The 27,358-nt window shown below is 34.3% G+C and overlaps 1 protein-coding gene across 2 annotated transcripts in view; it reads right to left on the bottom strand.

Moving 5' to 3' along the window:
- Window positions 1-27,358, bottom strand: part of LOC145694257 (THAP domain-containing protein 11-like) — a 255,977-nt gene that overhangs the window by 88,299 nt on the left and 140,320 nt on the right. The window contains exon 3 of one of the 2 annotated variants that reach the window (XR_014132983.1): window positions 3,588-3,714. The exons of the other annotated variant lie outside the window; for it this stretch is intronic. The gene's annotated coding sequence lies outside the window, so the exon portion shown is untranslated. Of the gene's footprint in view, window positions 1-3,587; window positions 3,715-27,358 lie in introns of those variants that run through there. 2 annotated transcript variants of the gene reach the window in all.

The raw sequence follows: 27,358 nt of genomic DNA, 5'->3' as shown, positions 1-27,358 counted from the left end.
TCGATACTCAAAGTACCACAATTATCGCAGTACCACAAATGTCGATACCGCAAGTGTTGCGCTTTCTTTATTATTAACTTACGACTAATCACAAATTTTGCCCATTTTGGGCCTATAAATTTAAAGAAAATGATATATTTAATGCATTTGTTATACAATTTATAAGACAGTAAACACTATAAGAAACAAAATTTGAACCCATGATTTTGAACCGTATAATTCGGTTGATTTAATGTTAATTTTGTAAATTTCTGCTTTCAAGAACTGATCGGTAGCAAGTTTCAGCTATAAGAATTAAAGTGTTTTCACAATATCCTTCCTAAATTCACTTTATAATTCAAATTTCAACTTCTTTATTCTCTATGGATGTTACTCATTTGAATGTGTTCAAAATTACATTCTATAAAAGATAGTATAATGTTTATCTTTTGACAGTTAATATAATATTCGAGTTAACAATGTTTAAATCTTTTTCTTCATATTTTCTAATTTTGTTGTGAGATATAATATCATCATCATTATCGTCATAATAATAATAATAATAATAATGATATAACTAACTAACTAACTCTATGGCCTATGGAACCCGGAGGTTCAATGCCGCGTTCACAAAAGCTCTCCACTGACTTCTATCCTTAGCTAATTGGATCCAGTTCCTACTTTGTATTCCAATCTCTGCGAGATCCATCTTAACATTGTCCTCCCATCTGCGCCTAGGTCTTCCTAATGGTCGTTTTCCGATTGGTCTTCCAGTCAAGACTTTGAAAGCGTTTCTACTTTCTTCCATTCTAGCTATAATACATGACCCGCCCACCTAAGCCTCCTAGACTTGACGACCCTAACAATGTTGGGCAAACCATAAAATATTGTAGTTCCTCGTTATGAAGTTTCCGCCATTCCCCATTCCCGTTCCTCTTGGGTCCGAATATTCGTCTCAGGATCTTGTTCTCAAATACTTTCAGTCTATGTTTTTCCTTCAGAGTAAGTGACCATGTTTCGCAGCCATACAGAACAACAGGCATAATTATCGTTTTGTATATTTTAAGCTTCAAATTCCTCGACAGAATTCGCGAGGACAAAAGATTTTGAACCGAATAGTAACACGAATTCCCTGCTTTTAGTCGACATTTAATTTCTTCGTGAATATGATGTTTCTCTGTTAATATTGATCCTAGATATTTGACACTATCCACTTTATCAAAAGTATTATTTAATATTTTAACGCATCCATAATTTGCTGTATTCCGGTCCCGACGCACTTCCATGTATTTAGTTTTCTCTGCATTTACTTCTAAACCCATGTCTCTGCAGGCGTTTAATAAGATCTCTGCATTTCTTTCTATTGTTCTCCTATCATCCCCTATTAAATTTACATCATCAGCATATGCCATAACCTGGTGAATACCGTTCAACTCTAGGCCCTGGTTGCTATCTTTGATTTTCATAATAATAATAATAATAATAATAATAATAATAATAATAATAATAATAATAATAATAATAATAATAATAATAATAATAATAATAATAATAATGATAATCATTATCATCATAGGTATTCTGCCATTATTGGCAGGTCACCATTAATTGTAGTCTCTTTCGCCCCCTCCCTCTCTTTCCTGCCACCATACCCTCTAGCACATTCCTCATGATACAGTTTCTCCTTAGCCAATCTTCCAACCAGTTTTCCTTCCTCTTCTCAATAATATTTAACATTATTGTTTTCTCCCGCACGATTTCTTACACACTCTCGTTTGTTTTCCGCTCGAACCAGCTAATTCTCTCCATTCATCTCCACATTCACATTTCAAAGCTTCCAGCCATTTTTAATATTTTTTGCGTAATGTCCATGTTTCTGTCCCATACAGTACAATACTCCACACGAAGCATTTTATGAGTCTGTTTCTCAACTCTTCGTTCAAGCTCATACAAAATAGTCTTCTCCTCCTCCTAAAGGCTTCTTTCGCCATTCCTATCCTTGCTTTTATTTCACATTCGCACTTTATTTAATCACTGATAATACTACCCAGGTATAAAAAACTAGTCACCTGTTCTATTTTTCGTCCTCCTACTTGTATATTTGACACCAACCGCTTCGTTCCAATCACCTTGGCTTTTGTGTTTCTAACATTTATTTTCATCCCATATTCTTCACAGCCCTTCCTCAAGTTTTCTAACATGTTATTGATTTTCTTTTCAGATTTCGCAACAAGCGCCGTATCACCTGCAAATTATATACACTTAATCATTCTGCTTCTTACCGAAATACCGTCTTCATTTAGAGACTATCTCTTCTAGATAAATATTAAATAATGTTGGCGAAAGACAACATCCCTGTCGAACTCCAGTTTCAATTGTACTCTCCTCTGTCATTTTCTCTCCTATTCTAACACTTACTTGTTGGTTCATATATGTTTCTTATGAGTCTTCGATTTTTCCATTCCAACCCAACCTTGTTTGTAACTTCCAACAACAATATATAATGAGCTCCTCCGTGGCTAAGTGGTTAGCGTACGCTTCTTTCGCGTGAGAGACCCGGGTTCGATTCCTGGCGGGAGCTCATGTGGTTCGGATTCCACGTTGATCAGTAGGTTCCGTTTCATATAGCCTCCCCTAATAGCATGTTGGTTTGCAGCAAGTCTTTCACTATATTTGATTTTAACTTGCTAGACTTTCCGTGCACCGTACACCTGGTGCAGGCGGTTATCCGCAAATGTCGTAATTTGATTTTCACTTGCTAGATTTTACTTGCCTCGGAGGCTTGCTGCAACTTTGTAGCAAGTGTGTCAGTTCTAGTTTCTACCAACCGGTGGCACAAAAGTCTAATCTTAGAAATCTCCCCGCCAGGCCGCCATTTGTAGTAGGTGCGAAGTGTGTGAAGCATTAAAACAAGTGGATAATTAGGATAATTACGTAAGTATTTAGTATGTAGAGATAATTTATATTTTAAACGTGTATTGTTTGACAAAGTTGTTGAGAAAAATATACTGTATGATTGTTCGTGGACAGTAAATGTTCGGTTTGCAAAAGGCATGCAATCCAATGCAAGTATATACCTGCAGAAAACTTACTACACTCAATTGCTGAAGACCTGCTGTAGACTTGCAATGCAAGTATATACTTGCAGAAGACTTACTACAAACTTGCTGTAGACTTTCAGTGCAAGTGGTTTCCTTGCAGAGGCTGCGTCAGGCCTGCACTAACTTGCTGCCGACTTGTTGTGCACTTGCAGTACAAGTGGAAACTTGCAGTAGGCTTGCTGTGCAAGTAAATCCCTTGCAGAAACTTGCTTTGCAAGCTTACCAAACAGTTGCATTGCAAATCTGATGCAAGTTTGTTGCAAGTCATTTTTGCTATCTAGGTTACTGCTGAAAGCGACGTTAAACTAAAAATCAAATCAAATCAAACAATATATATACTATAACGTATTAAAAATCATATAATGTATGAAGATGAATAATTTTTTAGTATTTCAGTTGCAGTAAAAATTTTATGCAGTGTTACTTTCTTTCAACTTGATGATCCATAGTGCGTAAAAGCTATGATTTTAAATTAATAATAATGAATTTATGATTTTATACTCACGTAAAATTTTTCACTCATATGGTTTTCGCTAATGCACTCTATGATTTAAACGTCGTGAAAATCTTCATAAAAATAATTCAATCTATCACTAAGGGATGGATACTCCATTGAGAATGATTAATTACGCCCCTACAATAGAGAGAGCTTACACAGGCTAACAAACAAACAAATGTAGAAACAAAAACTAAACAGATAAAATCTAATATTGTATTCTACTTCGTGCACAACTATTACATCTTCCTAGCTTTTGATACTAATGACTATTTTCTGTGACAATGAGGTTACTATAGAACGTAACATTAAAACATTGTTTCTAATTTTGGCTTAGATAACAATATAAATGTTTTATGCGAAATTTTCTTTTAAAATACAATTATGATTAATTGAGAATTTTACGAAGTAATATGTTTAATAGTAGATTATAAAAAAATAATAAATTATAAAAAAAAACTATAAATTATAAAAAAACTAATATCTACTTATATAATTATGTACATATATTATTTTATATGAATTTCTCCTTTTTAGGATATTTTCTAGAACCAGAAGAATAATTTTAAAAAGAGAAGTTTACGTAAAGCACAAAGTAGAAAAGGAAAACGTAATAAACTATGAGAGTGCTTTCCCACAGGATGTCACTTGAAGGATAATGATATTCGTTGCTTTGTTTAGACACAACTGTTTATCATGCTTTGATTAACCCGAGAACTACCAAGCGGGTCCATTGGACCCGTGATTATACTTTTCAATATTTTTATTCTTTTCATGAAAGTTAATTTGTTGCGCTGTATTTGTTTTCTCATACAATAAAACAATGTGAAAATCTCATAAAATTACTCCATATCCTCGATTCTTAATTAGGGTCCATTGGACCCGAATGGTAGAACATGTGTGTAAAAATGTATGGTAGTTGCAGGGTTAATTATTCTGAGATTGGAAAACCACGCTCAGAAATTGTAACTATTATTCTACTTACAAATTTCTGTAATTCCTGAATTTTTAGACTTCCAAGCTTTCGACTCTCTCTTGGGGTCTTGGTCACGAGGTTAAAAACAGGAAGAAAAGAAATAGAAACATCAAGGAATAAAAATGGAACGGACTTACCAAGGGAAGAACTGTGTTGTACAAAAAAACACATTGTCAAGTGTGTCAGCAATCTCCAGATAAGATTGATGCGAACTAAAATATGGCGGAGTCAATTTGTGCTCCTTTTCTGTTCTTTGTTGAAAGGTTGCCAACTCATCTTATTATTTTTATTGTCATGCCAATGCTGTGAAAATTTTGTAATTACCACCTCCCATTCGTCATACAATCATTTTTATCTAAATTTAATTTTGCTTTTTTTTTTAAAAAAATGAATAAATAAATCTTGAAAAACCAGTCTCTCTACTTCATTTCTAGCATCAAATAAACTTTTTAAATATTCTACCCTGTGTTGCATTTCCTTTAATGTTTCGATGAACCTGACGCCGAATTTTCCCGTTTTTAATCTCTAATGCTTTCGTTCACTCGGACTTTTAAATTTCTTTTCGTTTTGATTATAGGCCTATAACTTTCTTGGTAACTGCATTTTATTTCATAAATACCCGATTTTTGATTGGGATCCGTGTAATAACTCGAATTGCGTGATGTTTTTTTTTTTTTTTTTTAAGTTTTGGGGGTGGGGAAGTTAAGGCTGTACGAAAAACTTTTTTTTTATTGATTTTATTTAATACAGTTGTCAATCTGGAAACAAATAGGTAATCCAATCCCTTTTTTATCCTTTATGTCGGTTTCAGGTTTATTGGAACTTAAATTTCTTTTAAGTTGATTATACCAATTATTTAATAACAAGCTGGGTACCCATTCAAACTATCCAGTTTCATCAGGTATTCATTCTCTGTCTGTAAATATATTTTTAAGGAAGTAAGAAGTATATCACGCAAGAAGAAATTCTTCCAAATGTTTGCTTTGCTACCTGCTGAATGTGTAGATTTATAATGAATTTACTGTGTACCTGTTGTTGGCTTGTGGTAGACACTGCTGATGAATTTCTTGTTATGGCCTCTTACATTAAGGTCTAGGTACGTAAGAGTGCCGTCCCTTACTTTCTCAATAATGAATCTCAAATTCCCGTGAATATTATTTAGTTCTTTTAATAAGTAATCCAGCTGTGAATCGCCCTTGTACAAGATTAACATTAAAATTGCATCAATTGATGTGGTAGACATATATCCGTCCATTCCTTTGCAATTAGTTTTTTAATCAGTTACTAATGTCTTGTATAGTAAAAACTGTAATAGTCCAGAAGTGAATGAAATTTTCAATCTTCTTGAATGTTACCTTAAATACAATATTTTCTTATTTGAAGGTAATATAGGGTGTTTCAAAACAACACTGACCACGTTTAGGAGGTGATTCCTGACACCAAGGTAAGATGAAAAGTATAAACCAACCTGGGTGCACAAATGCTTAATTTCGGAGTTATAGGATACAGAAAGCATAAAAAAAACTTTATAGGTTCCTAACTCCAAAACTATAGTACCTACCTTAGTCGGGTCAAGACTTCACTTAGGAACTAATATGTGCGATATCCAAAAATAATGCTTCAGAATCCCAAGGTTCTCATGCTACAATTTTTATAGTGGGAGTTTGGCTACGGGTATATAATTTGAAGTACTCACCAATTACCTCTATAAAAATTGCTGCGGAAGTACCACACGATTCTGGAACATGGATATGGCAAACTATGCGAGGTGGGTGCCAAAAATGCTGTCAGAAGCTCGCAAGGAGTAAAACATGACAGCTGCATGTAAATATTTTGACGTGCTGACGAGATGAATCCTCTTTTCTCACATGAGGACGAGGAATGAAATCTGGATATCGTAAACCACTGGGGAGTAGAAAGCAGCAGTCAATGCAATGGCGGCACTCTGACTCTCTCCTAAAGCAAATTCGAACATATACCATCAGTTCACAAAATCATAACAACTGTGTTTTAGGACCAAAAGGGTGCGATTCTTGTGGAATTCTTGGAACCAGGACGAACAATCGCAGCAGATGTATATTGCCAAACATTGAATAATCTGCGACGTTCCATCCAAAATCGGCCGAAGAATACTGGAATTATTCTGACCCATGACAATGCCCGTCCATACACAACTGCTCGTTCTGTTGAGACAATTCAGAATTTCGATGAAAGCTATTCAATCATCTTCCTCCTTAAAAAGTGGGTGGTATCGAAGCGTTTTAACAACAGTGAAATGCTCAATACATCATTCCTGGACTGGTTGCATTCTCAGGCAGCAAATTTTTACATAGAGGGTATAAGGAAGATTGTGCTACGTAACCAGAAATGTCTCTATAAATTTCTTAACCTTATCAATTCCGATACTATTTTATAAATCAATAATTATTTGCTCTGATAATACTTGAATACTACCAGTAATACAATGAAAGTTGATTTCTTTCATTCAATACGTACATTGTTTAGATGAACATAAATATTTCAAACTTCTTGTTGGCTATTGGACGAATTTTAGTTATGTTTGCGGGGACTTATACTCTCTCTCAAAGAATGTTATAACACCAAGGTCTCTTGCTTTTGCTACAATTATAGTTTTATTCAACTGAGATACCGAAATTCTTGTCTTTCTTTGAAGCCGATTTTTTACAACACAGTTTGAGCTATATTGACAAAATTTTGTAAGGACATTGTAGTATACAGTGTGTCTGGATGAAAATATACCAATAAGAAATTTGAATAACACGAGAACCAATATTGGTAGAATCGTTCGGTTTTGTTTTTCGGAAAGAGAAAAGGATAGAATTTTAAGCCCAGCCGACATTGAACACAACAGGACTTCACGCATGCGCGTTACTCGTGAGCAAAATGACGTAATTTACTGTTCGTCAGAAAGCGGAGTAATGTTTGAGGTTCGCAGAACTTAAGTCCCCTGTAACCGTACGGAAAAGATTTAGACAATAATACGGACATAAACCACCAGACCGTCATTGCATTATTAGACGATACCAGGCGCGGATCCAAGAGGAGATCCCCTTGACGCTCAGGTATACACTGGATAAAATAGGCTTCAATCCTGCTTTACACTGGATAAAGCCGCAAACTATGGTTTAGCCCCTCCCTTGATCATATCCTGGATCCGCCACTGGATGGCACAAACAATTGCTGAAAACTGGCTCTGAGTCGAGAAAGAAAGGCAGGAGAAAAAGTCCATAAAGAAGAAGTGGAGACGCTTCGAGAATTTTTTCAATGAAGTCCACGCAAATCGATAAAGCTTGAGAGTACACAACTGCGAATACCGAGTTCGACTGTGCATGATATCTCGCCTAAAAGGTTACACCTCAAAACCTACAAGCTATAGATTTTCAAATAATTCAATTTAATGATAAGCCTTGCATATATGAATTCGTTGTTGAAATGCTATCGCGCATTGACGAGGACAATTATTTCATTAAAAAGGTAGCTTTTACTGACGAAGCCACCTTTAATACGTCAGGTAAGGGGCATAGGCATAACTGCAGGATATGGGGTGAGGAAAATCCACATCAGTTTGTGAAATCTGAATGCAACAGCATGTATAATTGTGCATTGACTGAAATTCTGACATTGGCCCGTTCTTCTTTGAAGAGGCTACAATTACAAGGGCAACGTACCTGGAAATGTTGGAAAATTATGAAATATCACAAGGATACATATTCCAACAAGACAGACTCCTCCGCATTATGCCTCTTACGTGAGAAAATTTCTGGATAACCATTTCCAGAACAATTGAATTAGAAGGGAAGATCCTATTCAATGGCTCCCAATATCACCCGACTTGACGCTTGGATTTTTTTTTCTTTCGGAATACATGAAAACTTCTGTATACCAGACCCAAATTCAAGATTTGAATGATTTACAACAAATAATTATCAATGCTTGCGGTAGGCAACATCTGGTACTGCCTTGATGTTTACCTAGCAACAAAATGGCACACGTTGAGATTTTTTTTTTTTTTTTTTTCGTTTTTGCTGAATGTACAATTCTATTCTTTCCGATCGATTCTATCACTATTGGTTCTCGAGTTATTCAAATTTCTTATTAGTATTGCATTTGGACGCACTGTATATGTTGTTTTTAAAGCGATATAGTTATGATCAATTTTAAGAATAATGGACGAAAAACTGATCCAAGTAGCATAGATTTCTCTGCTGCTGTAAAACTTCATTTTTCTTTTTTTTTCTCGCAAAATATTTAATACATTTTAGAAAGTTAAACAACAAGGTTTATTTATCTAGTGTGTCCAATTAATTAAATTCATCTGATAACTATTTCTAAAACTGTTGCTGTCTTTGTCAAATCAAAGTCCGAGTCTAGAAGTATGATGTCCTTATGTTACGTTTTTGATGATTCCTTATGCGTTATAAACTTTGTAGATCGTTTATGAAAATTCTCTAGAATACGAAACATTGGTAACAAATTTAAGGTTACATTATGTCAGCATTTATGCGGACATGTCTCCATTTTGAGACTTTCCGTTCACAAACACTTTCCCCTGACTTGCCATATTTTCTAAGCTCAAATATTGTTCATTCAATTTTAGATATTTCATATGAAAGATGTGTTCAGTTATTTGTATCCAAAGGAGGTGTTATCAATAAATATTAGATCTGTTCTAAAATATAAATAGACAAAGCCAACATGAAGATGTGCGACTATGTATAATTATTTTTAATACACTTCAATATATTTTCATAATGTTTTAAAGGCAAACCTAAAATAAAAGGTGGTGAACAAACAGCGTGTATGTCCGGGGTTCTCCCGTTTCCTCCCACTTCCTTCATTCCACCATTTCATTCATTTCTCATCATCACCATCTCCTTTAGCCCACACGGCATAAGCGGGGGACATAAAACTGAAAGATTTCATTTAAAAGTAAAATATAAAACCTATCTTTCTTGTCGCGAAAGTTAATGTTAATAAAACGAATTAGCCAGATGGAAGTTTGTCCGCATTTTCGCATTTCAGAACAAGGTAACCTTAGCCAAACAGTCACTGTGTATAAGAAATAACTAGACATTTCATTAGTTCTTCCTAATACATAGTTATAGTTCGTTACCAATGCTTTTATTCTACAGAACTTTCATAAAATATACGATCAAAAAGTTTACAATGGATGAGAATACACTCAAAATATAACAGAAAACGTTATGTCTCGAAGAGTTATGATTTAACGAAGACAGCGGGAGTTATTGAAACAATTTTCAGATTAAGTTAATAAGTGGACGCATTAGTTAAATAAAACTTTGATATTGTATCTATAATATGCATTAATTGCGCACTTTGAGTTATCATAAATAATACTGTATTTCTTGTGACATGATTTGCTAAAATCACAAAATGTTGTTTCAAAAATTATAATACTCTTTAGATATTCACTTTTTACCAATTCTTCGTCTAAAGTATGTTATAGTTCAGTAAAAAATACCGTGTAAGTTATTACCTCATTGCGTAAGGCTTTTCTTCCCCTTTCTTCCTATATTTGGACCTCTATCACTACTGAGATCTTATTGATGGGACACCTTTTTCTAAGACGAGCTCTTGAACTGCACGTGCATCATATTTCTTTCTGTTCTCCTTTAATGCAGGTGAATATCTAACCATTTAAAGACTGACTGATAATTAAACTAACAAAGGTAACACTCACAAAACATTATAAATAGCTGAAACAAAAGTCAGCCATGTTTGATTTTTGAAATCTTCAATGTTCCCAAATAAGTTATAATTTATTTGAAGATTAAATCCTCAACACGAAGTGCATTTTGAAAATAATAAAGTTATCCAAGATCGTTTTGGCAGTATTGTACCAAGTAATTTTTATTACTAAATATCATTATTGTAGTCTTAAATGTTTTGAGAATAAAAGTATTAAGAGCAACATTCCTTTAGAAACAACTGCAGCAGACAAGAATCAGTTCAAATATGAAGTGAAAATGCTTTTATTAGTAACAATGAAACGAATATTTTCTTCAAAATATTACACAAGAGAACTACGTATTCAACACACAAGACGATGACATAATAAATCTAAGATGCATACTGCATTTTTGAATTTAAAAAAAAAAAAAAAAAAACTTTGAACATGTTTTTATTTGTTAATGTAAAATATTGGTTAAATTACATCATCACTTGATACACATTATACTATATTGTATTGTATTTGCACATATATCTTCTCTGGTCCAAAATATCATAAAATGCTCTATGTAGTAAAATCAAGCATGTCAAAATAGGACTCGTAACCTATACGAGGTGTGATATAAAATTACTGTGAATAATTTTGTTAGTAACAAAGTAATGAGCTTACATGGAATTTGATTTAATCTCCTTCAAAGTATTGTCCTTGGCTAACAATGCACTTATCCCAACGTTGAATCCATGACTGGAAGCATTTCTGGAAGACTTCTTTTCGAATGGCGTTTACCTGCTCTGTCGTGGCTCTTTCAATGCCAGGAAGAGTGTCAAAAGATAGTCCTTTAAGCACGGTTTTAATTTTTGGGAAGAGCCAGAAGTCTGGAGAGCACAGAGAATGTGGACAACAAGAATATTGTTTCGGCCAGAAACTCACGGATCAACACAAAGATGTGGCACGGCATGTTTTCTTGGTGAAGAAGGAAGCCATTTGTTCATTTAATCGGCGGTAAAATGCTTTTTACGGACCCCTACGAAATGTTTAGTTCTTCGGAAACTTCTCAAATAGACATTCGCCTGTTTGAACAAATAATTTTCTCCACTTTTTGTACGTTTTCATCTTGTTTTTGACGTCGAAGGACGTCTTGATCGTTGGTCGTTTTCAACCGACTCCTTGCAGCTTTTGAATTTCTCATACCACTTGTAAACAGTCATCAATGCCATCACTTCATCGTCATACATTTATTTTGACATTTCGTGAGCTTCTTTGTCACTTTTTTTGCAGCATAGAACAAACCGTAATCTTGGCGCGACAGACACTTCTAACATATCCACACTCTGCCTCTGGAAGTCAACTAACATGTCACAAATCATTCAAACTCGATACTAACTGTACCAAAGGTTTAGGTTACCGGGCTTACTGGTTACAATGGATACAACGTCGATAGATGGCATTGTGCAACTATATTCACCGTACTTTTTGATCATATCTTGTATTTCGAACCTTTCTAGTCTCTTCTTACATACGATAAATCTTCTTGAAAAATTGTTACAAAAGTAATATGTTGTTCGTGGTTCAAGAAAGGGTCTTAGGAAGTATAACAAACGCAGAAATAAATGACTCGTGTAGCCCAATTTTCAAGGAACTAAAAATATTGTCTTTACCCTCTATATACATATTACACATGTTGCTATTTTTTAAAACCAACATTGACTTATTCAACACACCATTAACACAAAATTATGAGACCAAGTGTAAGGATAAAAGCCAAAGTAAGCGACATTATACAACATTATACGACAGGAATTCAACTATCAGGAAACTATCTTATATAATAAACATCCTCAATATATTCGAATGGTGGAGCAAATAGTATGATCACTCAACAGGTTAATGATATCTAGCTATCGCAATGCTGCTTTCCTTCTTTCTGACGGTTCATTGTTGGTTTAAAACAGATAAAAGACTGCATAGTTGACTATCTGGCAGTCCGGATTTTAGTCCGCTGGATTATTGCTTGTGGGACGTCTTTGAGAGGAAGGCCTGCAATAAACCTCACTGCAGTCTGGACCATATCAATGCAGATCTCATCAAGGCAACGAGGGATATACCCATTGAGACCACCCGTGCCGTACTTGATGATTGACCCAGGAGACTTGCAGTATATGTCAAGGCCGAAGGAGACTGAAATTCTTGTTTCAGTACTTTTCTGTATCTCAGGTAATAAATATATATCGTTGGTACCTTTCTGTGTAATTATTTCATTCTCTTTCCTGACTAATGTTTGTGACAGAAATTATAGCAGAACGAGGATTTTTCATAATGTTTTATAAACAAACTTAAAAGCACAAAATGTTTGAAATAGGATTTTTTTTTTAAACACACGGTATATGTATATGTATCTTTATCATTTGGCGAATCTTACTTATATATGCGAATTGGTGTAATATATATGATTATAAAGACGAAATAAAATTGAATTTAATTGTGCTCAGTGTACCAAATGCATGTGCAGCTTGTACCTTCGTATAGTACATGTCAGAAAACATTAACCTGATTAGTATTTATTATATTGACGTATAATTAACTGGTTACACTATATAAAGGTACTACAGAACAAGAATGGCATGAACTAATTCAACTAATAATTATTATAGTTGTTTTGGAACTATTTTTTATGTTCTTCTTTAAGAAACTCACCGACAGTATAAAATGCACCAGTTAAGAAAAAAATCTTACTGCTGCTTTGATTCTACCGACATTTTTATTAAGTTTATTCTACTGTCATATTTATTAATACCTTTGGATGCACATATTTATATCTTTTCCCCAGATCCAAATAGTTTACAACAAATAAATTTCATTTGCAAAGTATTATATCAGCTAAACGGCATAACATTATTATTTAAAAAAAAAAAAAAAAAAAAAAAAAGAGTGATTTGCTGATAGATTTGTAGGAATGAAAGTGGTTATTCTCATCTGTCCTGTTAGAACATAATCCTCAAATTCGTCTTTGGTAGTGGGGAACCTTATATTTGTTGTTCATTTAATAATAAGTGCATACCCAGTTGTTTTCTTTCTTTCTCTCTCTTTCTCTCTGACCCGGTCTAGTCACAAATTTGGATGTGCAGGTTACCTCTTTAAGCAATAATCACCAGTTTCACGCTTGTGCTATATACTAAGTTCAGAAATATAAAAGTTGAAACTAATTATTTCTTTTATTTAACTTCATATAATATCTCATTGATGATCTAGATTCCCTCTGTCCAAATTCAGTTTAGGGTTTACTGCTCTGATGGAAAAGATTCGAAAGCATTCCTTCCAATGTTGTTGTTGCATTGATATAGAACTTCCATCCGGTCAACTTTGTGACCTGTCTCTGGTAGAGATCAGATGAAACAGGGAAGGTGTTAATGGCTTCCTGCAATTCTCACATGTTCCCTAATCCTGGGCTTAATATTCTTTTCGTCATTCTTATCTACTGCTTATAACAAAAGGCATAAGCTCCCTAAATCTCTGACGAAGCTTTCTTTAAGTAATTTTTATATGTTAGCATTGAATTTTCAGAACTTGTTCCTGATTTCACACAAAATTTTATGTCAAAATTACAGCCCATTTTCACAATTCCTTCAGAGCCAAAAGAGTAGAGAAACCCATTTATGTTTCAATTTAGTTTTGTTGTTCGGATTTTGGTGGTATTTCCTGACTTTTTTTTTTATACCGTTTCTCGAAAGTAAAATTGTCAAATCTGTTCCTCTCACTCAAACAAAATAATTGCTGTATATGATTATTTAAGTCCAAGTTATTTGTAGAGTAAGGAAAAGGCCGTCAAAAGACCGGGCAGGCAACATAGTATATCAAATAAATTAAAATGATAGTTTCTGTCTACATTGCATATGCACAGGATTGGTTACAGAGATGACTGAAATATTGTGAAAATGTGATTTTAAATAGGAACAACGTTCACGGTGCAATATAAGATTTTCTATTCGGAAAATTTACCCTTCAGTGTACGTCAATTATTATAGAGAATTACTCATTGCTTCACATGATCACTATTCTTAGTCAAGATTTTATCCTGCTAAAATTCATTCTTTTGCTCTCATTTCTTTACTTATCTCTATTCTATCTCACCTAGTTATAAATTGCAACACCTTTAGTTTCTGACAACCTACTGGGGTATGTCTAATGTGGCACACTTTGTCCTTGAGTTTTTCAAATGTGTACCACATTGCATGATATAAGCCCTTTGGTTCTACTATTTACTCTCTGTCATATTACACTATCATTAAATTTTTTAATAGATTTTGCGACACCTCTGTTCCCCTTAAGTAAATCCATAACTTTTCTGGCTAAGTTTCATAAAGAATAAAATGCGCATAAGTCTTCTGTTTCCTGTGTTAATAGTCATGTTAGGTGTTGTTGAATTTTATTTACCTATTTCCTCGTATAACTACTTCTCTCTCCAGTTTGATTATGAACATTCTATTCTTTTTGTACCCTTTTTTTTTATCTTCTCACTTATAGCTTAGTATTTCTCTTGTCAAACTGTATTTTAATAAATATTTTATGATGCGTACTATAATATCCACATTTTTCATAATATTTGTCTGTTCAAATTTCAATTTTTTTCATTATGTTTCATTCTTTATACAGGATTTACAATTTCTTTATTTCTTCGCTCTTCTGATGCTGTATATTTCACCATTTTGAACTCATTACAAGACTTCAATCTCAAAATATATTTAAATAATTCTTGTTGGTCTCTTTCATTTGCTTGTTTGATTTATAGTTTTGCATGACTAAACTGTTGTGTTTCTGTTTTATTAACGTTTTAATGTTAAATTGTAAGAATTCTACAAAGGAATAATATGATAAAAAAAGTTAAAAGTCTTTCTGGGTTTTCAATTAAGCTGCAATATACAGAGTCCGCCAGAAAAATGTATACACTGTTTAAGAAAAAAAAAACTATATATCATATTTTTTAATTACATTTAATTATTGTTCAAGCATGTGTTACAAACCTTCAAGTAAGTACTGTATACGTTTACATTAAATGTTCAAATTGTTGGCCATTGCTTGGGACGCTCTAGAACCTTCGCCAGAAAATTACAGAGGCATGTTGATCGGGTTCCATTGATAAATTGACCGCTGTAGCTGAAGTGACCGCTCGTCGTTCTATGCGCCTCAAACTTGTCATCAATGCGTTTGATTGTTAGGCAGGTTGGCGGCTCAGTACCAAACTCCCTTCTCCACTGCCACTGCACTTCGACGGCATTCCTAAACCTGATAAAACACTTCAAAACGTACTTACGCTACTAAAACATCAAGAGTGCTCCTGCCATTTTCTTATCTCACTAACCGTGTTGACAGTACCGACATCTGTTGAGCGAGAAACCATACTACAATATAATTTTAACTGAAAACAATGCCGACATCTGTTGGGCAAACAATCATACTACAACATACTTAAATTTCAGAACTATTGTCAATGCCAATATCCTGATACAGGGTGACAAAGAATGTACAAATTTTCCGGGCGGACTCTGTAGCTTCATTTACTTAATAGACGGTCCCCAGATATATGTAGAACGTAACAATCCTTAGGAATATTCGCCAAATGATGTGATGCAAATTCTCCTACCCAGTGGCGTATTTAGGGGGGGCTTCCGGGCTTAAGCCCCCCGAAATTTTACTTACTATAGTAAAGTATATGAAATATCTTGCAGAATTTTCACATTTTCAGGCAAAGCCCCCCCCCGAAAGTTAGCAAAGCCCTCCCCGAAACAAAATCGTAAATACGCCACTGCTCCTACCTAAAATATCCAAAAGACACAAAATCTGCGAACAGTTTTGAGGGACTCCTCACTTATTACTCGGTGCATCTAAACAAAATATTATTGCTACATAAAGTGTGTGATGTAAGGAATTCTCTGCTTGCCTATCTTCTAGAATAAAAATGATGGGGTAAGTTTATATAGTTCAATAGTAAGATTTCCTTCTCGTTCTGATTTATGGGTAATGAAAAATTCCTGGTCTGTGTTTCTACGTACGATCACAAATAACGAAGACTGAACTGACAATCTAGAACTAATATTCACTTTTTTTTTTTTTTTTTTTTTTTTTTTTTTTAATCTGAAGCATTTGAATACGGTAAAGTGCTTTGTAATGAGATTCTACTATAATAAGCCAACCTGTTACTCTTCTGTAGAACTCAACTTCGTATTCTATGTTCCAGAATCCAGAATTTTAAATAGATGAACAATTAAAGGTCAGATTGTGGGAGGTTATTTCGAAACCAAATTCTCCTTCTGAAACCAACAAACACGTGATCAAACTAACTTCAGTGTTGTTCAGAAATTTTGAACTCTAAACAATGTAACCAAAACTGCAAAAATAAAATAGAACTAAAAAGTAAAGAAAGAAAAAAGTTTGTACAAACAATACCTTAGTAATTTTTTTTCTTATCCCATTTTCTATATATGCGCCGGGGAGGAGGTAAAGAGTGCCTCGAAACCATTCACAGATTTTTTTGTCCTTTGGATCTCTGAAGGCATGATATATTTCGTTTACTGTAATACATATACATTGTCACCGAGCCGAAGCTCATTTTTTCGGATTTAAAAAAAAAATGAAAAAAAAAAACAGTGTTAATTTCAAACTTTATTAACCGAGCCTCGTATATAGAAAAACAATCTCGAAGCCTTCTTCATCGGTTTGGTATTTTGTGCATTTGTGTTGGTAAGAATCACTTCGATTTTACGGCCATATATGGTCGGGAAAAAGGAACCCTGTTCACGTAATAGTAACATGTTTGGTGGCTGTTTCCTTCTCCCTAATTTTCGAAACTCTTGAATTTCCATCCACGCACTGTGATAATTGAGCGGTAATTGGTCAATGACTTTGCTCCTGAAAAAAGCTAGTAATATGTAAGCTGTGTTTCGGCAAGGGAAAATCCAGTCGTGTTATTGCCCGTGAAGACGCACGACCCGGGCAGGGCGACGTCGTGCTCGTGTGTTACTTTGAGCTAATTAACACGCTTGTGCTATTGAAAGGCTATTGAAAGTTAGCTCCACTCTTTTTTTTTTTTTTTTTTTTTTTTTTTTTTTTGAGTCGAGCATTAACAGCAATCTTAAGTTCCGTGTTCCCAGTGTATTAAAACCCTTAGTTCTATGTAAGAAGTGAGCTCCAGGTTGTCAAATTGTAAAAAAATATTACGTCAGCATGGAATTGTTGACCACTGCCAGTAAAAAGTTATAGCGGACACTTGGGATTACCCGACGTACTCCTAAAACTATTCCGGCTCCAGTACAGGAAATCTTTTGTGGATCTTCTTTGCATCCAGCTTGGACCCTAGTGGCATCAGCAGCAAACCAACTGACCGGTCAAAGACTATTATGAGTAAGTGAGCTCTTATTGAAAGAAAACAAATAAAAAAAAAATGAAATAAGAGAGGTTGAAACGGCCGTAAAACATATCCAGTAAAAGTTGTTTGTTCATTTGTAATCTTTTAATGTTGCTTTTTGTATAAAATACATTCAGTATCATTACATTTTTTGCACAATTTAACCAGGTTTTGTGATTTGCATCGTAGGATAATTTTTATTTGTCTATATCTGTGCTTAATTTAATCACTTGCACAATTTTCTATTTTTTTAACGGTATATATGTTTTTGTCTAACGTTTTCTCCAGCTTCGGTTACGACAAAGACGTAGATATGGAAAAAATCGTGATTCGCCGTAGTAAAACTGGGACTTACACACTAAATGAGTGACAGGGAGAAAGAGAGAGGTGTAAACATTCGAGCGGAGAAAAATTTAATATAAATGTTACAGTTGTATTCACGAGATTGTGACAGCGACAAAAATATTGATTTCAACCACATGGCGACCGTGACAGGGCAAATTCATCAATCTTCGGATGTAATTGTGCCCGAACATATTACTGTTTTACTTGTTAAAACCCGACAGTATTTAGAATAGGTATTGTAGTATTTGCGTATAGAATCCAGAGTTTGAGTCATGTAGTATATGTAGCAGATGACTTAAAATTAATTTCTTTGGAAAGTGTTCAAACTTGTGAAAAAGGAAAGAGAGAGAAAGCAATAAGCGGGCTTTAAATAATATAAAGTACATTTAATTACCATAGGAATATTACTAGTATAAGTTTTTCGTAAGAAGTTAAAATATAACATTTTTATCTTTCTTCGCGAAAATTTTCTCCCGTTAACCTCCGATATTACGCACAGACGAACAAACACCAATCAGCTGATCGTAGTTGAACACACACACATATATGCACCTTTATATGTATTTATGAATGAGAAAATGTTTTGTATGTGGTACTACTTTACATCTGTGTTAATTTTAATTTGAATCATTTCGTAAAGTGAAATCTGAGTTTTGAAAAAAAATCGTTTGAGTAATTGAAAATATTATATTTTAGAAAGCTGTTTGTTTACCATTTGTTGTCAAATTTAAGTGTTTATATTTTGTTTTTTTTTTTTTACTTGGAATTAATTGCTTGTAATTTATATCAAAATGGAGCCTAGTGTTTTGGAACAATTTCAAACATGGTTAAAGGACCAGTTAGCACTGATTAGAGCAAAGTTAGAAATCAATACTCAGAAAATGGAAATGAATGTTGAACGTTTAAAATATATTTTAGAGTTTAGTTTCGAGTTCCTATTTATGAAAAACAAATAATAATTAACATCATGAGACCGTTTACAGTAACTACAGGCATAGATTTCTTTGACATATATTTAGATAAGAGTGAAGAAACCAATTATGTTACTTGGCGTAGAGTTCACCAATTAGAATATTTTGCTTCCCCAGATAGAGATAAAAATTCGAACATTCCAAAGGAAATTACTTTCACGAAGTTGGCCATTTACATTTGATGTTACGGCAGAAGTGCGCACAAATGACCGACGACGGATCATAGTTATAGATAGACGTACAATGCAAAAATTGCAATATATTTTAGAACCGTATCAGAAAATAGGAGACTCGAGTTATTATCAAGATTTGCATGAACAAATGGTAAGGGAACTCGAAAGTGAACCCGGAAAGCGTAGGAGTATAACATCACTCCTGATTCTTAAAATATTATTGAGCCGTATGAATAAACCAAAATAATTCACTCACTATTGCACAATATGTCGTTTATTCCAATTTTTAGATCTTAAACGTGGGACAACTTAAAACGTTATATCTTACATTTTACATTATAGCTAACAGTAACCGTAACTCTTCTTTGTTTTGCATTACTATTCAACGAGCAATCCGTCCTCATGGTTACAAAACATTCCATTTTATACATTAAAAGTATATGAAAACATTAATTCAAAATAAAAATCATAATTTTATCTTCTTCTATTGAGATAGCTGACTAGTGCATATAAAAAATCAAGTATTACCCAAAATTACAAGCTTAAATTACAAGAAAATATATAACATATCGTTGTAGGAAACACAAAGTTAAGAATGAAATGTCAGCTGATACATCCGACGTAGATTCAGGCAAGCAGCTGTTGTGTAGATCAGCACTACTGACTCACTATGCGGCTTTAACTAAATCGAAATCATCGAATAAACGCGCGATCCATAATTTTGAATATATAGATTTTAAAAAATGCTTAGAATTAAAATCGTCGTCGAAAGTAAAACCACAGTATGCCACGGTAGTTACAGTAGATAATTTGTGTCAGGAAGTATATAAAATTCTGCCTTCTGCTGAAATCCAGTTACCACCGTTGAGTGTCAAACAGTCGAATAGCTGTAAAACTGGGCCAATCGAATTTGAATGTTTAGAAATTAAAAATAGTTCAGTGGAAAATCATGTAGAGCATGTGCAAGCTAACGTCACTTTTGTAGAAGATGAATGTGTAAAACGATGTCAGATTTCTGCAGCCACAGTTATTGAATCACCACCATCAGTTTTACGTCAGGCTAGCGTCAGTGAAATAAAAGTAGACTTTGAAGAAGTAAACACAATTGACATCAATCAGGAAGCGTTTGAAATAGTGACACCACTTATTAGCTATGAAACGAAGGAAATTTGCGTGAATAACATCCGCTCTGAATGTGTTAGTTGCAAATTACCACCTTTTATAGTACACCAGGCTAGTGTTAGCGTAATTCCAAGTGTAGCATACGAAATGCAAGGCGCATTAGTGATCAGAAAAACCCTTGAGTACGCACAAGCCCAGGTTGCGGAAGAAAATTTTGAGTCATTTGATAGTCATGTTGTATTTGAAGATATTTGTTCGTTTACACAGGAAATAGTGGTTAGGAAAAATAACGTTAGCGAGACTATTGATTTTGACTTTGGTAAACAACTCTGCGCAGTGGCGGATGAACCGCTTTGTAGGTTCGAACAAAAACTCAATGTGTCGTGTGAAACGTTTGAAAGAAAGTCGATAATAAATAAATGTAGGACAAAATGGGAGGATGTTAGTGTCCAGAGAAAAGAAATAGGCAATACAGAGACAATAACTAAACACGGTTTGATGCGAGTACCCGTAGACAGACATGTTTTAAATATAGTTACAGCGCCGGCGAGATGCCGATGAATCGTATAAAATGAATGGTAGCGTAGTGGTAGCGCGTACCCCTCCTTTCAGAGAAGCCAAGGGAGGCTTGAGGGTTGAGTTATTATTTCCGTGCGATGTTGAGAATTTAATGCTGTTACATTTGCATCGCGAGCAAATTGTTTTGCGCGATTTCAGACTGTTCTGATTTGTGTAATGACACGTAAGAATTAAACCACAGAACCTTTATTGATAACCATAATCTTGTGCAAGTCAGGTGCAAGTATAATAGCGATCACAGAATACAAACTTTTACTACTCACAACACTGTTGCCATAACATGTATTTCGAAAAAGCCAACTTATAATACCAACATATCCCCTCCTCAATGTTGCAATTTTGATTTTAACACAAATTCAACATTGTACAAAACTGTTTTAGTTTTACGCCTTGCAGTGGTTTTGTTAACATATCAGTTATCATTACATCAGTTGGACAATATTGAAATTTTACCTCTTTCTTACATTCCAAATCACGAATAAAATGAAATTTTATCTCTATGTGCTTGGTTCTGGAATTTATTTTGTCACTACTTATTAGTTTTAGACAGCTTTGATTATCCTCATTAATTACAATCGGTTCAGAAAAGCTTTCATGCAAATCACTCAACAGATTTTTAAGCCATGTTGCCTCCTGACAAGCATCAGACATTGCAACATATTCTGCTTCAGTAGATGACTAGGTAACACATGACTGTTTACGACTTGCCCAACTAATAATACCTCCGGCATATTTAAAAACATAACCACTGCTTGATTTTCTGTTAGTTAAATCACCTGCCCAATTTGCATCTACAAACGCTATTAGTTTGCTGTTACATTCTTTCTTATTACCCAACTGCAATTTGTAACATTTGCTCCCTTTCAAGTATCTGAGAATTCTTTTTACTTCAACCCAATCTTGTTGAGAAGGATTATTAGTTTTTCTACTTAATATGGAAACACTGGCAGCAATATCTGGCCTACTATTATTGGTTATATACAGTAATGCGCCAATAGCCTTTTGATACAACTTGCATCAACTTTACTTAATGATTCTACACATGAGACATTTCTAATGTAAACAGGATCTAGTGGAAATTTTGACGTTTTTGCATTTTCTATCCTAAATCTTTTTAGCACTTTATCGATTAACTTTCTTGCGAAATCACAAAATATCCATCAACATTTCTGCTGATTTCGAGCCCTAAGTAGCTGCTCAAATCGCCAAGACAAGGAATCTGAAACTCTTTTGCAAGCAACTGCTGTGTTTCATCAATAATCCTATTATCGGTACAAGCTATGACTACATCATCAACATATATTAACACATACAAATGAGTATTATTTACTTCCTTAGAATATAAACAAGGATCTGACTTTCCCCTCCTGAACCTATTATTTACGAGGAAATCATTTATCTTTTTATTCCAAGATCGAGCAGCCTGTTTAAGACCATATATGCTCTTCAAATTACATACAAGGTTTCTTTATCTGGTTGCTCAAAACCTTCAGGTTGTTTTATGTAAATTTCTTCTTGTAAGTCGCCATACAAAAAAGCTGTGTTTATATCATAATGTTTCACTTCCATATTTCTTTTACCTGCTACAGTAAGTAACACACGCAAAGTGGTTTGTTTAACAACCGGTGCAAAAACCTCATCATAGTCTTCCACCAAGACTTGAAAAAACCCCTGCGCAACAAGTCTAGCCTTATACTGTGAACATTTGCCGTCAGTATTTTCTTTTAATTTATAAACCCATTTGCTACCTAGTGCTGTTTTTCCTTCTGGTAATTTCACCAAATCTCAAGTTTGATTTTTGTGCATAGAACTAATCTGTTTTTTCATTGCCATCTTCCAGTTTTCTTTGTCCGGTCTACTCATAGCTTCCTGAAAGCTTCTTGGTTCTTTTTGTGTCATTCCACCACCTTCTCTGCATACCTGGCAGGTAGTTTTCCTTTGGTGGAACGCGATGATCTTCTCACTGTTTCTGCTTCTAAATTATTACCGGTACAAATTTCATCCTGAGCTATTTCTTCATGATAACTACCGGTACTTCCTGAGGCTTCCAGAGTTTCACATGCTTCACCGTTATTTAAACTTAACGGTACAAGGGCATCATCTTCGTCTTGTAATACTGTATCCTCTTTGGGAAGACTTTGTTTGTCTAAGACAGTAAGATCTTCACAGGTTGGTACTTCGTGCGATACATTCTCAACAAACTGACAGTCCCTACTTATCATTACTTTGTTGTGACATCTAGTAGCCGGTACCCTTTTGTGTTTTCTTCATACCCAACTAAAATCAGTTTTCTTGCCTTGACATTCAACTTTGATCTTTGTTGATTAGGGATCACCACATATGCAATGCATCCAAAAACCTTTATGTGTCCAAGATATGGTTTCTCGCCGTACCATTTTTCATATGGCGTCACCTCACACGCTCTAGTGAGAACACGATTTTGAGAATAGTTTGCTGTTAGTACAGCTTCACCCCAAAATTTATTTTCCATATCTGCATCAATTAGCATACATCGTGCCATTTCTGTAATGCTTCGATTCTTTCTTTCCGCTACACCATTCTGTTCGGGAGTATACGATACCTTTTTTGGTGAAATATGCCCTTCTGCTTAAGAAATGCCCGTAAACTAGCCGATGTATATTCGCCGCTATTATCTGTACGTAGCACTTTTGACCTCTTCTGAAAATAGTTTTCGGTGAATTGCACATATTCTTTCAACTTCAGCCTCATTTTTGTTTCTCAGTAAATAAATAACTATACCTACTACAATCATCAATAAATGTTAAAATATTGATTGAGTTTCTCCTTGGAGTCGGAGCTTCTTGGTACATCAGAATGTACCAAATCTAAAATTTCTTTGGCCCTATAGCTACTTCCGAAAATGGCTTTCTTGTCATTTTCCCTTGTACACAAACATCACATATCTTTTTAGTATCACATTGCTTTAATACTACCCCACAAACTAAGTCATCTTTAACCATGTTTTCAAGTACCTTTGGACTTCTGTGTCCTAATCTACTATGCCACAGATAAATTTAATGGTTTATTTCTCCTTGAGTAACCTTTAAAGCTTGTGTATCATTACTGTACTCTTGTTTACAAACACCTAGTTTGTACAAACAACCGTTTCCTGTAGCACTAGCGATTATGCTGCCATTTTTCTTAATATGACATATTTCCCTGAAAAATATATATCAAAACCCTTTTTGTTAGTTTATTCACAGATAAGAGATTACCATCTAATTCTGACACATACAAAACATTATTTACTACAACATTACATTTTCCATTTTTAGCAACTTCATTTTTGCACAATAAAAAAAAAACCTTCCCCAATACCCTTGGCTACTAACATTCGACCGTCTGCCAAGTAAATTTTACTTTCTGCATTATAGTTCAATGTTTTGAAAAATTGTTTATCATTTCTCCACATCAGTGTCACTATCCTTATCATATCTAATTACGCAAAGTAATTACGCGATACGTAACTTCACTTGCCACAGAACGATTCTAACTTCTTTGTTTTTCACATCCAAACAAAGGCGCTAACATTCACGTGAGCGAATAATAGAGCCATCTATCATGAACAAATAATATTGCCACCTCCACGTAAATGTGATGGATACAGGGTTACCATTTCTCAAATCGTTATTTATTTTGGCGAGAATGACTGTTAAAAATGTGTGTTTTATAATTGTTTATTGCACACCTACAATTTATTTGTACATTCAAAAACTGCTAAAAAGTGTACGTTCTAAAATTATTGTATATTCACCTATTATCGCAAGGGAATTATCGTACATCGTATTAAGGCTTAAATTATCGTATATCACGATAAATTATCGTATGGTTGGCAACCCTGAAATGCATCTTCATCTTCTTGTGTTCCTTGTGAACAATCTCTTCAGTAACACTTCGCACTTTATTTGCCCTAGAAAAATTTTTCTTCTTACTACCGGTAACTTTAAATTTTGCACAATCACGTTTGAAATGACCTGGGTTTTTACACCTAAAACACACTTTTCTTCTCCTTGCACTTTCTTCTTTGAGTCCACCTTCATGGCACTTTCTTCATTCCTGTTGTGCACCTTGCACTTCCTTTCGCCTCTTGTACTCGTCTATGAGCTTTCCTTTGACTAATTCTAGTGTTAGCTTGTTCTCTGGACATGTTTTCAATGCTGTTATCAAAGTTTCATAGCTGTCCGGTAAACTGCATAATAGCATCGCCACTACTAATGATCGGCCAATGTCTCTCCTAGTCCAGTAAGCTGATCCACGATGTTTAACATACTATTAATATGTTTTTCCATGTCACTATTTTCTTCCAACTGCATACGAAACAATCTTTTCAGCAGAAACACCTTGTTTGTTAAAGTCGATTTTTCATGATATGACCTTAAGGTTTCCCAGTAGTCCTTTGCACTTTCCTGTCGCCGTAAATGAACTAACTGATTATCTTCAACTAGCAGTCCGATCGTTGCCCTAGCTTTCCCATCCTTTTTGCACCATTCTGCATCAGGAGATTCCGGTTTTGGTTTTTGTACGACATCCCACAGTTCTTCTTTCATGAGAAGCAACCGCATTTTATATTTCCAAACACTGTAATTGCAATTGTTTAACTTTGGAAACGAAATTTTTGCTGTGTCCGCCATCTCGTACAAGTTTTGCGCCAATGAGAAAAGAAGATCGATCCTAATGACTTCGAGACGTCAAAATCGCAGATACAATTTTAACAGTTTTAAACCATTTCATTTACATTTTCCTCGCCTTCACCGACATTTCACTGGGTTTAAATACTTATCTCTCTGGGGCCCATAACCAATGTTTTGATTTGTGTAATGACACGTGTGTAATGATTAAACCACAGAACCTTTATTGATAACCATAATTTTGTGCAAGCCCGGTGCAAGTAAGCGATTACAGAATACAAACTTTTACTACACACAACACTGTTGCCATAACATGTATTTCGAAAAACCCAACTTACAATACCAACAATATGGACAGCACCATATAGATAATACCTAAATATCTATGTTTATTATGGTTATCTTAATTATTTACTTCTTTTTGAGAAAGTAAATATATTATTTTGGATTAATATTGGTCTTAATTAATCAATCAGACTGGGAAAGTTAGTTTTAATTTTAAGGAAGGGGAAGTGGAAACCAAGTTTCTAAGCAAATATTTCAAATGGAGAAATCAAAAGTCCACTCTAACGTGCATACATTATCTGCAATGAGTGAAGAACGTGCCCAGAATTTTCCTTTTGAGAGAAATTTTAAAACTATTTTTTTTTTTCACAGCCTCTGAACAAGCGCTTCATTAGGGACGAATTTACATATTTTACTGTTGGGGGTGCGCCTTTGAGGGCATTTTAGATTCGCGTAAATACGGTATTTAAACTTAATAGCACATAAAACATTTATGTGTTCTTCCTATTTCGTTACCTCTTCCATATAAATATGTTTAGCCTTTCTGGGAGACGCGTTCCTCTGCCCTCCGCCAGAGAACCCAATGTTGCGATGCAAAAACTGCATCACCTTTATTCTTGCAACGAGAATAGTAATAATAATAATAACTAATTAATAACATTTCAACAATAATTAATTAGCTAATTAGTTTATGCCTTATTCACTAGATGACTCACTACAATTTAGAAATTTGAAACTACTTCTTACTTCAGATGTAAATATCGTTCCTAAATTTTACTTTTACCTGAAGTTTCCTACGTAAGTCGGGAGCTGTCTCTAAATATGTAGTATATTATGAAGTGATGTTATTACACTAGCAAAGTTCCCGTTCTTTGCACAAAGAGAATAAGGCTTAATGAATTCTACATTTGCGTGTAGTTCCGTAGCCAGAGAGGAGCTAGTCAACGACCTAATTTTTTTTACCATCTCTAAAAGAAGACATTGTAGAGAACTGACTCAAAATCAGATTCGAAATTCTTGCAATTCTATTTACCAAAGAAATACAATTTAGCGCATTTTATTCATTATTCCATAAAATGATATGCTTCTTGCCCGAACATTTCCAATTGCCCTTTTCCCATTTCAAGAATTTCAAACCCAAGTACCGTATTCTTGCACAATGACAAATGTTCCAGGCGTTGGGACAGAAATACTTTCAAAGAATAGCTATTTGCATCAAGGTCCAAGTGCACACATAAGTCAAATGTAGAGTTTAATTTAGTTTGGGAGGTGATAAGTTATGTACAAGTGGTAACTAAAATATAGCCTTCTATTGTGAATTGATATAACCTAAACTGCTCTAATACTAATGTTCAAATTTAAGATGGAAGGAATACGTCAATTTTCATGATTAACAAGAAAGAAAAAAATCTTGTAAATCAACATCTATTAATAATAAAAATGAAACAAAACAAATTACTGTTTTGATTATACACATATAGTATTTTCTTGTAAATTGTTCTTCTTTTTAATAAATGCATGTGTTTTGTGCTGAATATTTTTGTCTCTTAATATCATTTCTGGATGGTAA

This window comes from Thermobia domestica, chromosome 9, assembly GCF_964235325.1.
Source record: "Thermobia domestica chromosome 9, izTheDome1.hap1.1, whole genome shotgun sequence".
Taxonomy (NCBI): Eukaryota; Metazoa; Arthropoda; class Insecta; order Zygentoma; family Lepismatidae; genus Thermobia; species Thermobia domestica.
Note: the sequence above shows the minus strand (reverse complement) of the source record. Positions and strands in the feature narration are given on the sequence as shown.